Source organism: Panicum hallii, chromosome 5 (assembly GCF_002211085.1).
Source record: "Panicum hallii strain FIL2 chromosome 5, PHallii_v3.1, whole genome shotgun sequence".
In the NCBI taxonomy this organism is placed as follows: domain Eukaryota; kingdom Viridiplantae; phylum Streptophyta; class Magnoliopsida; order Poales; family Poaceae; genus Panicum; species Panicum hallii.
The window spans coordinates 36,963,070-36,977,684 of NC_038046.1; the positions used below are offsets into that span (position 1 = coordinate 36,963,070).

A 14,615-nucleotide genomic window follows, 5' to 3' on the forward strand; every position below is an offset into this window, starting at 1 on the left:
AAACATCGCCATGACAAAGTTCTTGCTTTTTTTGCTACGAGGAACTCTCGGGGATGAAGATTTACTACAACAAGAGTGAGGTTTTTGTGGTGGGAATTGACGAGCTGGAAGGAGGAGGAATTGCGGATGCTTTTAACTGCAAGCTTGGTGTGTGGCTTATGAAATACTTGGGCCTGCCCATCGGCTTCAACAAACTCTCTAAGGCACAGCTAAGTGGTCCAGCTGAGAAAATTGAGAAGCGACTGCAGACTTGGAAGTGTGGCCACCTGTCCTATGGGGGGAAGGCGATCCTCCTGAACTCAACTTTATCCAGCATACCCATCTACACTATGGGGCTCTACTGGTTGTACGAGGGCACTCACCAGAGGATGGATACGGCTAGAGCTAGATTTTTCTGGCAAGGAGTTGGCAGTAAGAAGAACTACCACATGATAAAGTGGGATGCGCTCGCTTAGACCGAAAGAATTTGGAGGACTAGGCTTTCTTGATACAAGAGCAATGAACACCGGCCTCCTGGCTAAATGGGTAAGCCGTATTGACAGTAGAGAGGATAGCCCGTGCATTAAGCTGCTGGGAAAAAAAAGGTACTTGAGAGGGCCAAGCTTCTTTCAATCTTTTCACAGAGGGGGTTCACAATTCTGGCGGGGCCTCCAGGAAGTCAAGAGCTGGTATGAGCGGGGACAGGTCTGTAAGGCGAATAGTGGAGAGACGGTTAGATTCTGGGAAGATGTTTGGCTTGGTGATTGCACTCTGAAAACATCCTTCCCACGGCTATACCAGATTTGCAGGGAGCGGCAGTGCTCGGTGGCTGATATTTGGGGGAGGGGCTGGTTGCCTGATTTCAGAAGAAATCTGGGCTCTGAGGAGTTGGTGGAGTGGACAGAACTAACAGCTCAACTAGAACAAGTGGAGTCAGATGGAAACTGCAGAAGTCTGGCAGTTTCTCGCTGAAATCGCTGTATAGATTTATAACCTTTGGAGGTGTGGTAGATATAGAAGCGGTAGACGTGTGGAACACGAAGTTGCCCCTGAAAATCCAGATTTTAATTTGGATGCTGGTGCGCGACAGACTCCAATCAGCGACGCAGCTGGTTAGGCGGAACTGGGATGGATCTGAACTTTGTAATCTCTGTGGAGAACGAGAGACGGCAGATCACATCTTTTTCAGATGTCCAATGGCGATCTGGGCATGGTGCTGGGTGAGGGACAGCTTGGAGTGGAGTGGTAACCCGACGGGAGTTTGTGACTTTGTGGAGAAGAAGCTACTGGAGGCAGGGAAACAGGAGAAACACCTGATGATCTTCCTGTTGGCTGGAGTGGCTTGGTCACTCTGGAAAACTCGCAACGACTGGGATTTTTAATAACAATTTCATTTCTTCTCCTGTGGTGATTGCTTACAAAACGATTGGTTTTTTGCAGTGCTGGCGGAAGATGTGGAGGGGCGCGGATCAGGCCTTGCTGGAGCTGATATTGATCAAGCTGCGTGAAGGAGCGGGTGGGCAATGAAGGCGGGTCTTTCTTGCTGTTTTGCAGTGTGTCTCAGAGTTGGCGGGAGAAGGGGTGGGGCGTTTTCTCTCTTGCTCCGTTAACTAGCCCAGAAGGGGAGTGCGGTGTCTCTTCCTTTGCTCTGATGGCCTGCGAGCCTTGAACCTTATGTAAGTTACTGCTCTGCAGTGGCAAAACGCCTGTGTATCCGACTTTCAGGCGCTGTTAGTTTGGTTGATTTCAGTAACGTTTTCTGTTTCCTTTACGCTATTTGGCAACGAGACGGTAACAACTGCCCTGCTCTGCTCTGCGCGTTACCAGACTGCAGATCGTTGTTCTGATCAACACATAGGCAATACAAAAGACCCAAATACTTTATCTATGAATCATTAGGGCTTCACATTCTTTTAAAAATCAACATCTCAGTAAGCTGTCACCAAATTTATGACCAGAAGGCATTGACCATGCTGGCAACTTTAGAAAATTCAAAATTATCTCAATAAACTATCAATATCTCAGTAAACCATGATGACAGTTTTAGAAAATGATAACAGATCTGTACATTGGCATGTCAAATCTCTAAAGTAAAACAGAACTGGCAGCAAGCAAGCCTCACTTCTTAGAGCTTCACAATGTTAACACAACAAATTTAGAAAGATAACACAGTAACATGTCTTGGAGCTAACACAACAACAGTCTTCAAAGTTTCATCTGGTAGCTGGTACATTGGCTTCTCATATTCTCAACTGAAAATTGGATGATAACTGCTTACTTGTTCCTTTGAGACTCATCTGAAGGAGAAAAAACACATGAGCGCAAACATGATTTGCATTGTAATGGAGGCAAGATAAACATGTACTATCTAGCTGTTAGAAGTCTACTATGCACATATGAGTTATGGGCAACAGAGAATTGCAGATAAACACAATTCCAACATGGACATATGAACTCATGAGACGAATGATGCAAACAGGCTAAATATGATCTCCATGATTGAAACTAGAGCCAATCCATCAATTTAGTACACCAACAAAAGAACTGCTAGGAAGTCTAATTGTCTTTAATTCACCAAACCACTCATGAGACATAGGTATACTATACCAAATAGAGAGCAACAAAGCAGTTCATGCTAGACAGCCATGGTATAATTGCTGGACATGAGAAGAGAGCAGAGCAGGTACAGAAATTAGCTAAATCATGAGCATGCACTTGAAACTATTATGGCAGTGCTGGCAGAAATAAAGTAAACTTACCCGCAATCATATTCTCGATGAATTCTCTCATGAGAGTCTCTGAAAGCGCAAAAAGCATCGTCATCTGATTCGGGACCCTTACAAAAACACCTAGCAGCTTGAAGCAATTCACTTCCGGTAAAACCAAGCCTAGTTAATTCAGCAATTGAATTCTCTTGTAGCACTTGCATTTGATCCTTTTGGGTTGCCTCTTCTTGGGCCTTGGCTTCCTTCTCCATGGCTTCTGCCATCCTTCCAAAGTGATGCAAGGCTTTGTTAAGATCACCACGGATTCCTCTAGCTAGATCAAAGAATGGGTCGCTTGACATGTTGACCTCATTCTCCCTACTGGTATCTTTTATCTTTCTTCCTTCTTTTAGAGCTTGATGAAGTTGAATCAACGGAGTTCCTACTATCCAAAGACCGTCGTGGTGTGTCCATAGACATCCTGTCTTCTTCCACTAATTGACACTCTTCTCCCAAAACTATTTCTTTCTCCATATTAGAAACAGACTCACCAAGCCCCTTGGCTCCTTCTCCTGTAGCTATGTCCTTACCATATATAGCAGCCAAGGTATCAAAATGTGGAAATGCAATGCCATAAAGTCCCTTGGCATCAGGATTATCCTACAAAGAGAGCTAAAACATGATCAATGACAGCAGCAACTAAAGGATGAGCAGGAAGGGAAACATGGATTGTTTAGGCAGCACACAGTTCTGTTTTGGGACTGCAGGAGCTAAGAGGAAAGACAATTTGAGCACTACTAAGTAGTGCTGTCAAAGACATATGTTGAACAGAAATGACATATGTTGAAGTAATTTACCTTACAATGGGCGTCATATTGTTGTTTCTCACATTGCACCATTTTTCTGTTGTCATCCCAGTTAAAACCACTCTTGGCAAGCATAACCTCAATTGCACCATACTTGGTCCTGAAGTGCCTCACTCTAGACTCAATGTGTGGAATAGCAGTAAGGCCACTCCCTGGTAGCTTTGTTGTGAGCGCATTTTTCAGAACAGAACAGTAGCCATTCTTAAAACCTCCCTCACTTTTTCACTTTGGATCTAAAGGCAGCTCATATAGTGCTTTGATCAACTCCTCGTCCTCATAATAGGTCCAGATCCTTTTGTTTTTCCCTCTTCCCCGGGCGGAACTTGAGCTCTCTGATTGGTTCATATCTGTAAGAAGTAATCACGCTAATTAGTTTGCAAGCCATTGGTACTAAAAAAAATTACAATCACAAGCAACATGCCAAAAACAATGAACAGCCTCCAAGAAAAGGTACAAACCTTAGTTAGACCTAGCTCTATATCTATTATACATCCCCTGAGCAAGATTATTGCAAGAATTAGTCCATTCATTAGATGTTGAGACACCTGCGAAAATTCCCCACCGACCCTTGAGCCTTCCAAATGCTCTCTCAACAATATTCCTAGCCCTAGCATGGCACAAGTTAAAGTATTCCTCTGCGCTATGTGGTGGATTTTGAGTATTCCTTTCTTGACCTATACCTCCCCTTCAGCTTAGTTGGGACACTCACCTTTACATGTGTGCCATCCAATGCACCCAAGCAGTTCTATGACATAATCCAAGCAGCAAAATAGATTAATAATGTACACCTATGAGTATAGTCTACGTGACAATTTTCTATTGACAAGACGGGTACCTTGAAGTGCTTCCATCTAAAGTCTGTGCAGTCCTCAGGTATAGGTTCTGGTTTCTTAGGTAGCAATTGGTGAAGCTTCACAACAGCTAGGAGGCATGAATTGAAGTTTCTGCTCACCGTTTCACCACTTCGCAAGAAAAAGCCTCCTATTGTTCTATTCTTCACATGATGAGCCAGAGTGTGTAAACATGCCGCTACTATCTCTTCCAACGGAGTATTTGTTGTACCCCTTAACCCAGCAACATCTCTAAGCATCTCACACAATATATGAAAGGTTCTCCTATCCATGCGAAGGTCGTTTATACACTTGACATCACTCTCACAAATTAGATTGTACAGACGTTGACTTCTAAGTTCTTTAATTTTTATCCTCCTTTCTATCTTCCAACACTTCCACTTATGTGACAGTACTAGTAAAGCGAATATATAATAGTACATAAGCATGATGGCAGATGCCATATTTCTAAGGGCTAGATTCCTCTTTCGCGTTCGTGTAGATAATGGAAGACGGGCCATATAGTGCTGTTCAAGGACAGTATAGTGTAAAATCAGAATTGGCATTTTGCCTAAGCAAAGTGCAAGCTACTAAAATAAGACTATGCAAATATAACACAAGATCGTAGCAGTCCACATTCAATAGAGTAAATGGGAAACTAACAAAATAGTTAAGCATTCTGTCAACCAGAATTTATCAATCAAAGATGCTACCAGCCAAGGATAGTCATAGGCAGGGGAAACACATCATAGGGCTCGAAGGGGAAGGAAGAACACACGCACCTTACAAATCATCCTCCCAAATTCAATAGATGCAGGTCCTCAAAGATGAGCCATAGTGAAGGTAAATCCTCCTAAAATTCAATAGTCGCTTATGTGGAACTGCACAGTGATATTGTCAACTGCAGTTAAATGCAATTCTGAATGTAATACTGGAGTAAGCAGTGAAGGTAAGACTAGAAACCTTTAGGAGGAAGTATTGTTATTATTGTATATGAAAACAAGCTAAGATTATCAGCACCAAACCCAACCATCGATTCAAGGGCAGAACTAGAATGATTGTTTAAAACTGAAGCCAAGTGTACATGCAGCAAGAAACAATGTACAACGAATATAATGAGCAAACATATTCTTTATCACTTCGAAACATGTGAATGTTGCAAAGTTTATCAGATGAATTTGAGGAAATTATAAACCACATTTAATTATAGACACAATGTTATTTTATTAGCAGAACATCTAATGGTAACTATGGATCATAGGCTACTCAACTATTGTGGACATTTAAATCATAGGCATCCTTGCAGTTCAGAAAACTTCAGTCCAGATTCTCCTTTAGAATTCAGACACAATTGGCATGTTAATGTACATTCGTACAATACTAACAGTTCAGCCACCCAAAATCGAAGAAAGGGAAAAGATCACCAAGAACACTTACAGATCCGAGCCTTGTTGATTCGATTGATATAGGTATTCTCCTCTACAAGCCCCTCACGGATCTTGCCTCACCAAGAACCACGTGAAAACCTAGAACACGAGCAAGGGTTAGGGTTTGTTGAAAAGGTTGGGGCGGAGAAGGAGGAGGAGAAAGAAGGGGAAAGGGACAGACAGGAAGAGGGAGTGGGTGGTTCTCACCGGTGAGGATGCAGCAGAAGGGGTTGCCGGCGTCCTCGTCGTGTGCGAGGCCAAGAGGTCGCGAGCAAGAAGCGCGAGGGGGCTGAGGAAGAAGCGCGAGGGGGCGAGGACCGAAGCAGCACGAGGGGGTGGCAAGGATGCGGGCAGGAGGAGCTGCAGCCGCCGCCGCCGCCGGCGGCGTCTCGAGGCCGGGGTCGAGCTCGGGGCGGGGGCAGCTCGAGGGCAGCTCTCGGGGCCAAGGGGTCGGGGGAATCGGATAACGCCGGATGTTGAGCGCTATCGGTTGCGGTGTGATTTCTACTGGCCGTATTCATTACCATCGTGATGTGTTACGATGCTTCTCAGAACAAACGTCAACTAACGGGACCTGTTTGCGGTGTAATAGATCACGGAGGAAAATCGCCGAACCAAACATCTCCTCAGTAAAAGTCGAGCCGTTGGGGCTTATGGTCTTCTCGGTTGATTAAGTGCTAAATCGGAACACACAGCATGCAGCATGAGAATAACGAGATATCTCAAACATATTTCGAAGCAAATCAGAAGAAGTAACTATATAATAAACAACATGAATAATTCCACATTTCCACTGTATCTCCCAACCTAAGCTACCCAGATTCGAATCCTACTATGCCTCTAGATGTAGGAAGAATGTACAAGTGGCAACACTGCCGTAAGGCTTGCAGCCGTCAATCAGCATCGACCAATCAAGCCAAGTATCGGTACGAGTTTGCCGCATCTTTATCTCGCTCCAGGTATTCTCTTGTGATAAGGTCCTCAATCCTCCTCTTAATCATTTTGATGTCAGGCTGCAGCAGAGAGAAACGATCCAGTATCAATACATCATCGTGTTTTCTCGAAAAAAAAGTTAAGATGCTATAACGATTGTGCACACAAAACAAACGGATCACAAAAGGTGTGATAGAAAGAGATTGGTGTAGTACCTTGAACATGCGGCTGAGCTGTTCCACACACTCCGCAACGAGATTCTGATGGGTCATGATCTTGCGGCTCTTCATGATACGCACTAAAGATGCGTCAATTGCAAACCTCCTATCCTTGTTGACATCATCGATGACCTTTTTCTTCTCGTCGGATGGAGGAAGTTGCACCTGCAAAATACATTTATTGTCAGGTTTCTGGAAGAAGCAAGAGATCCAAAGCAAAGAAAGCAAATGCAGTTTGAAACTATAAATAGCACATTTATCCTCCGCATCTTATCAGCAAACTTGCGGTTGAACTCAAAGATGTCATTTGGGGAAATCGTTTTGCTACATGGCTCTTTGATGAGAATCTTGTACTTCCCACATGAGAGTGAATGGAGCAGACGTGTAGTATCATCTTCGGAAAGATTTAGTTATGTCGCAATCTCAGAGAAACTTAGTTTCTCAGCTTCGTTGAATAGCAATAGTAGTGCCACTGGCAATGTGGAGATTGGCAAAATGGAGTTAAGGCGCACGCAAAGCTATGGACTTGCTTGTTCTGTTATTTGAAATATACCTGAAAAGTTGTAAGAATGAGCTCAATGGGTTTCGCATCGAACTTCCCAATAACGTTGCAACTTCCCAAGGAAAAAATCCAATTAATCTTTCTGTGTTTCGTGAACGATTGATAAAACTCCTTGAACACCTCTACGCATTTAACCTGAAAATACAGTTGAGCTCAAGTAATTGAACAAAAAGAGCCCAGCAGTAGAAGTGATCAAGAAACTGATTCGCATACCATCTCTGAAGGAAGATTTATATCACTGCTTTTGTATGTTGGCCAACATCCTGTCGTCAAAACCTGAACACTCAGATCCACCAAAGGATGCAACTCCGGGTTCGTGCTGATGTACTCGTCATACTTTGTTTGATTTTCTTTTGCAACACAAATATCATTGAGCGTACCCTCCATTTTTGAAGTAAACTGCCCTCCAAATGCTGCTTTAGCTTGGAAAGCAAGCTTCTCTCTTGTTCATCGTTGCCACTCTTATCGGAGAGCAATCTCCTCCCTAGCTTCTTCCTGCGCAGTAAATTTTCAGATGCAAAAATGTAAGATGTATCAAGCTTCAACTATGTGATATCCTGCAATAAATTTACCATCGAAGACAATACAAACTACAAACCTATGAAACTCAATGAAGAGGTCCTTATCACTGATGTATGTCAGAAGCTTGACAACCTGGCAATAAGTTTAGAAGTATGAGAAAATGAGCATATAAACTGTAGTGTTCAAATAGTTTTGCAGTAACCATGCCTTGTCAAGGTTCTCTTCAATTGCTTCATCACTAAGTTTTTCGATTCCACCTTTTCTAAGAATACTGTCGCAATACGATGCGAACAATTCGGCACTAGTGCAGCCAGCAACATCTTTATTAACAACAACTTCAAAGGCCTCCTTAAGTGCCTGGGAACAAATAGCGTTAGCAGGTGAGGTAGACATTGTATGATAATAGAAATATTTGAGCCAGCTAACCTTGTGAAATAGTGTATGGTTCTGGAAACAATTGAGGACGTATGCCATGTATTTGCCATGGAGATCTATGATTATCTGCACATAGTCCTGTAATAAGCAGTAAACTTTTAGAAACCAAAAAAGGAAAAATCCTCCAGCGCATAAAGGTACGTGAAATACTTACCAGCTCTAGCGCACTCACTACATCCTTTTTCTCTTTCTGCACATATGAAAAATAAAAGGTTATGAGAGTTTGATTATAAAAGTTGTTATGACATCAATCAGGAGAAAATGAAAAGTAAAAGGATTAAAAATTCACTTCAATTTGAAAAATTACTAAAATACAAGTAGTTGATACAAATATTTATTAACTGGATAAGAAATATTCATCATACGAACAGGCAAGTTTAAACAAACTTCATTCATCACATAATGAAATTTCACAGAAGGAAGCAGCATTTATTATTATGTCTATGAAACATTTATGCAAGGCTTCAGATTCTTGGCATCATGAAATCCATCTGAGATGGTTTTTCTTGATTTTCACATCTGAACAATGCATCATTAATTCAAAAAAGGAGTTATGGTAGAAAAAACATCACCCAGAACATTTTAAATATGGTACAAAAAGAACATCACCCAGAAAATTTTAAACTTGTGAATCGTAGTTACAACGCAAAGTGAATGGAAAAGACAGCAGGCAATGACTAAAAACACAAGACGAATCACCTTCATGCTGGTAGCAGCATCTACAGCTTGTTTCAACAATGACATGCCTACTTCGTTGACATGCTGCAGAGAAGTGAACTTATTAAAAAAAAATGGAGCTTGATCAAAAGTGCAATGCAATACAGCATTATGAGTAATAAAATACCTCCTGGAATGTTTTAGATACTGGAGGCAGACCATCTTTAATCCTAGAGAAGAGCCTAAACATCCTTGACAGATCTTCAACCTGCAGTGACAAATATAGACTTAAAGTTTTCAGTAAACTTGCTGTCTATGAGTTCTTGGCATGTATTGACATGAGTTTCCATCTAACAAACCTTTTCATCACAAAGTAAAACTTTGCTGCCAGAATTCTCTTTCTTCAGGATTTGGTCGACGTGCTTAGCTAGCAATTCTCCTTGTGCAGCCTGTAAGCAATGTTAGAAAGATGTGCTAATTTCAGTGTCAGAGAAATTTACTGCACTTGATCAGGTTAGAAACACCATTCAATGTAATCATCAAAGTGAGATCAATAACAGCCTGACACAAACCTCCATTAGTGTCGGTTCAGTAGATGAATGTAAATAATGTGCAACTCGTTCCTTCTCTTTTTGTAAGCACTCCTCAGCCTATGGAACAGAGAGAAGATGTCCTTGCACCATGAAATGGAATTTTGGAGAGCTCCTTATGAGTTACCTTAAGCATGTATTCAGGGCAAGTATCCTCCACGATCCAGGTTTGGGCCTTCTTAGAATAATAATCTACAGTACCCTGAAGAAATGCATCTTGAAAGTCTTTGCTATAAAGCTTTGACCCGCTATCGGGCCCGGATCGATGAACTGTTATTGTTGAATTCTGGCCAAGTTCAATATAGGTGTCAAGAACATTCTTGACAAGAGTAAGGTCTATAATCTGGCCCTCCCTATCCTCGTCGATCTGTCAAACCAAGAAATTCCACAAGAACAAAAATGACTGCAATGCAACCTCTGTAAAGTACAAAAAAATAAGTAGCAAAGTACAAGGCTAATCCTGGCAATCACAATCGATGTCACTGTTGCTTTGAGCTCATCGTAGACCTGTTACAAAAAGTATGAAAACCAAGATATTGACAACTCATCAGCCAAGCAATTGATAAGCTCCTTCAGATGTAGTGCACATGTAAAAACTCAATCATAGGGGGACGGAGACATTACCAGAGTTTCGAAGGAACCCCAGCCAACTGCCTTGAGCGGCAAAAGTGACTTCCGTGTAATGAAGTAGCGGTCAAGGTAGTTGAAGAACCTGCTCAGCCACTTGACCATTACCTTATGGTTTTTCCACCTGAGCACCAGTTCCCTAAGCAGGAACTCGCCGTGCTTCTCCCTCAAGGAGGACAACACCTACGCGCGCACAAAATAAAGTTAATAACACCACGAATGATTTCACGAGCACCCTAGCTTATTAAGAGGCAATAACTTCCGCATACGATGCGATCAATGATCTAATCCCAAAAACCCAGGACCATACACGATGGATCTGAACTTCCACCGCTAAATCAAAGATGCATAACAATACGTCGCGAAGACTCTCACATCCGATCTAAACTCGAGCAGTTACATACAGCATAATGAACCAACTAACCATGCACAATTTACATATATAACAGATAGACAAGAGGTGCAATGCAATCTGAAAGCACGGCTACAAATCAACAATTTTCCAAAGAGTAAAACTGATCGATCGAAGAAGAGGGAGGGACTAGTAATCAAGAAACCCGTGGCACGTACGGTGGATGTGATGTAGTCGTCCAAGGCCATCTTGTACCTCTCGTAGAGCTGCTGCGAGTAGTCGTGCGGCGCCTTCTGCGTGCAATATTGTATATCGTCCTGCCGGCCGCAACGACGAAGCATTCAAACAGCAGATCGCATGCATGGACGCCGACAAGATCGGAAGGGATAATCATACTAAACGAACCCTAAAGAAACTAAACAACCAGGCCGGACCAACAGGAGAGATTGAACCCGGCCTATAGCTAGGGGAGGCGATCGAGCCAGTGCATGCGATGGCGGACGTATGTGTAGAGGTTCATGTACTCCTCGGACTTGAAGGCGACGCCGGGCTTGCCGTCGAGGATGCGCTCGAGCTTTCTGATGCCGGCGACCATGTGTTTCAACCCCACATCGAGGAGGATCGGCTCGCGGTGTTGCGTCATGATGCCGCCCCCGCCGGATCGCCTTCGCCTGAGGAGGAAGGAAGAGGAGCAGGTGATGGGAGGAAGTCGAGCGACGTGTGCGGCGACGCGAGCCAAGGGGTTTAGGGCTGTAACGCCCGCGTTTTTACCCTATTTAAATTACAGTACAAATCACTCGCTAAAAATAATTTTCAAAACTTTTTTCGTCGTCAAGCTCGGATCGCTCCTAAACCCTCTACCGTCCGAGCTCTTAATCGCCCAAAACATTTCCCGACATCTCGCCGTCTGACATCCAAAAATTAACTGCCATCCTTTCTCTGTTCCTCAACCCGCGCGCCGTGCCGCGTGCCCAACCCCGCGCTCGCGACCGTCGCCACGAATCCTGCCGACGCAGCCCCCCCCCTCTCGCGCGCCGCGCCGCGTGCCCAACCCCACGCTCGCGACCGTCACCGCGAATCCCGCCGGCGCAGCCCCCCCCCTCTCCCTTCCTTTCTCCCCTATTCTCTTTTTCCCCTTCTTCTTTTTCCCCTTTCTTTTTTTTCCTTTTTCCTTCTCCTTCTCTCACTTCCCCTGCACGCGCTGCACGACGCCGAGCAGAGCTCGACGCCGAGCGCCTGGCCACCACCACCCTCCCCCACTGGCGACTCCACAGGAGCTGCCTAACTTGGCCCCTCCCCTGCGCGCGCCGTGCCCCATTGCCGCCTCGGCGCTCGCGCTTGCCCCTGCGTGCCGCGGCGGAGCAGAGCTGGCCGCCGCGCGTCGCCTCGCCACTGGCCGCTTTCCCCTGCGCAGCGCACCCCCAGGCCGCCCCTCCCCGCTACACGCCACCACCCACCCTGCGCAACGACGACCCAGCGCCACCGACCGCCCTGCGCAGCGACGACCCAGCACCACCGCCGCCCCCACCGCCATTACTGGCCGCCTCCGGAGCTCACCGGCCTCCACCGCGCCCCCCTCCTTCCCGCCCTCGCCGGCCTATAAATACCCCCACGACGCGCCCCGCCACCACCACAACCTCCACCGCCGCCCCTAGCCCCCTCCCCGGCCCTGCATCGCCGCCGCCGCAAGAGCCACCGCCCGCCGCTGCTGGTCATCGTGGGCAGGCTGTGGTGCACCACCCCGGCCCATGGTGAGTAGAGGAATAGGTTTCCCTTGCTCCCCTCTCCGTTTTGCCCCTGCCCCCGGCCGCCGCCGTGCCCCGGAGCCGCCGGAATCGGCGCCGCCGCCGGCTCCTCTCCCCCTCCTCTGTTCCTGGCAACGGGAGGAGGAAGAAAGGCAATTTTGCCCTGAGCCCCCTGCCCTTCTACCGATTTCCTTAAGAGCCCCACCTCTCCTTAATCTCTTTTTCCAAATAAACCCCATGTTCACCCTATTTAGGAAATGAACCCTCCCACTACACAAAATAATTACGGATAAACCCCCGACCTTTTTCAGAGTACCCTAGGTATTCCCAGAAATTCTAATCAAGCCCTCCCCTCCCAACAATAATTCCAAATAGGTCCTTGGACCCTTATTCATCCCCTAAAATACCGTTCGGCCAATTATTTCATGCGCCAAAAACCTTCCGTTTGCCCCGAAACTTTACCACGCCATTTCTAACATAATGTCGGCCATGCCATCAAGAAATCTCCCAAAAATATTCTTTCTACCATTGTTTCTTAAGTTATTCCTGATTCGGGCTCGAAGATAAAACCTCTATTTCTTTTTCTTTAATGAATGTTTGTTTGTGTGCGCCATAGATCACGAAGTGACCGAGGGAGAACCCGTCGACGAGCAGTACTGCGAGCAAGAGCCCGAGGACCAGTGCCGCGAGCCCGAACCCGAAGGACAGTACCTCGATCAGGACCTCTCGGAAGGCCTTGTGAATGGCAAGTCCAATCCCATCCTTGATGCATATTTATCCCAGTTTTATAAATGCAACCTATTGGCCTGTTTTATAAAATGCATCATTTTATTGCAAGACATGGTTGGATAGCCACCCCTTGATTGCTATGACTATTCCTTGATGACCTAGGATTGCTCTACTAGACGTTGCCTACGGCTAGAGATGTTTATTACCTGTTATCCCCTTGATTATATTTTAAACCATGACCACAAGCGCTTACCAAAAATAAGGGTGCAAGTATTTTAAAAGATAAAATGGGATTTTGAGAAAATAAAGGAAAGACATAATCTGACGAGATGGACGGCGTTTTCTATGTGAAATTCCACTAGTGTGCTTGTACCTTTGTGGTTGAGCATGGACGGGAGATGTCCGTCTGGTCAATATAAGGATGAACTGAGGTGTCATCCTGCCTAACCCACTATCGTACAACCACTCGACCGTTGTGTGGGCAACGGCTTAGCATAAACCCCACTAGTTGTTCTACTAGCCAAAAGGAGAGCGGGTGAGCAACGGGAGACCATGGAGAAGGAATACGATCTGTGTGAATTATGTTCCGGTTATGACTTGGTTGGTGGGTCATTAACCCCATGGTAGCTTCCGTGTTGGCTAGTTAGATTCAGCTAAGGTGGGTAATGGCTTTGTTAGGATCCGCCGCGACATCAAGGTGTTCGTAGTGCAGTACCCTACTTGTGGGTAAAGTGTACCCCCTCTGCAGAGTGAAAAATCTATTTGAATAGCCGTGTCCACGGTATTGGACGCGTTACGGCATGGTCACTTCAATAGATATTTTGGGATGATTGGTTTTGTGGCGTGAGTTGTTTTGAAAGTGCCTGGCAGTCATGCAGTAAACCACTGTGGACGTGGAGTCCGGTAGCATTAAAACTTGGATCCTTTGTGTAGGATCAACTCCACTTATTATTTGATTTCTATAAAAATGTCTTGAGAAAACTCTTTTATCAAATGAACCCTTGCATGTGTAATACCTCGCTTTTCCGCAAATAAACCCTAACCTCACCCTTGATGTACCCGTGCATGATCTCTATTATTTCCCCTCCGCGGGTGTGGTTGGACTTGTTGAGTACCTTTGTACTCACCCGATATATATTTGTGGTTTTTCTTCAGAGGAAGACCCGGACTTCGTGGTTGAAGACTTCGAATAGAGGTTGCGTCCGCACTCAACCTTGCCTGTGGTGTTAAACCCCCGCAAGATGCTTCTACTAGCGTGTTACTCTGAGCCCGAGCTGGATCCCATGTGGGTCGTGCTTTGGTGTATCACCATAGCTGTTTTATTACTGATCATCTTTTGTATCGAGTGTCCGCCTCCTCGGAGGTTTGTACGGTAATGTACCATCTGATGTAATAAATGTGTATCAGCCTCCTGTGACTGATTCTTATATCACATTTA

The 14,615-nt window shown here is 45.1% G+C and overlaps 2 pseudogenes; both read right to left on the reverse strand.

Moving 5' to 3' along the window:
* Positions 1 to 1,960: 1,960 nt before the first annotated feature.
* Positions 1,961 to 6,300, reverse strand: LOC112893759 (annotated as a pseudogene).
* A 418-nt stretch (positions 6,301 to 6,718) lies between these two features.
* On the reverse strand, positions 6,719 to 11,346 carry LOC112892625 (annotated as a pseudogene).
* Between the last annotated feature and the right edge of the window lie 3,269 nt (positions 11,347 to 14,615).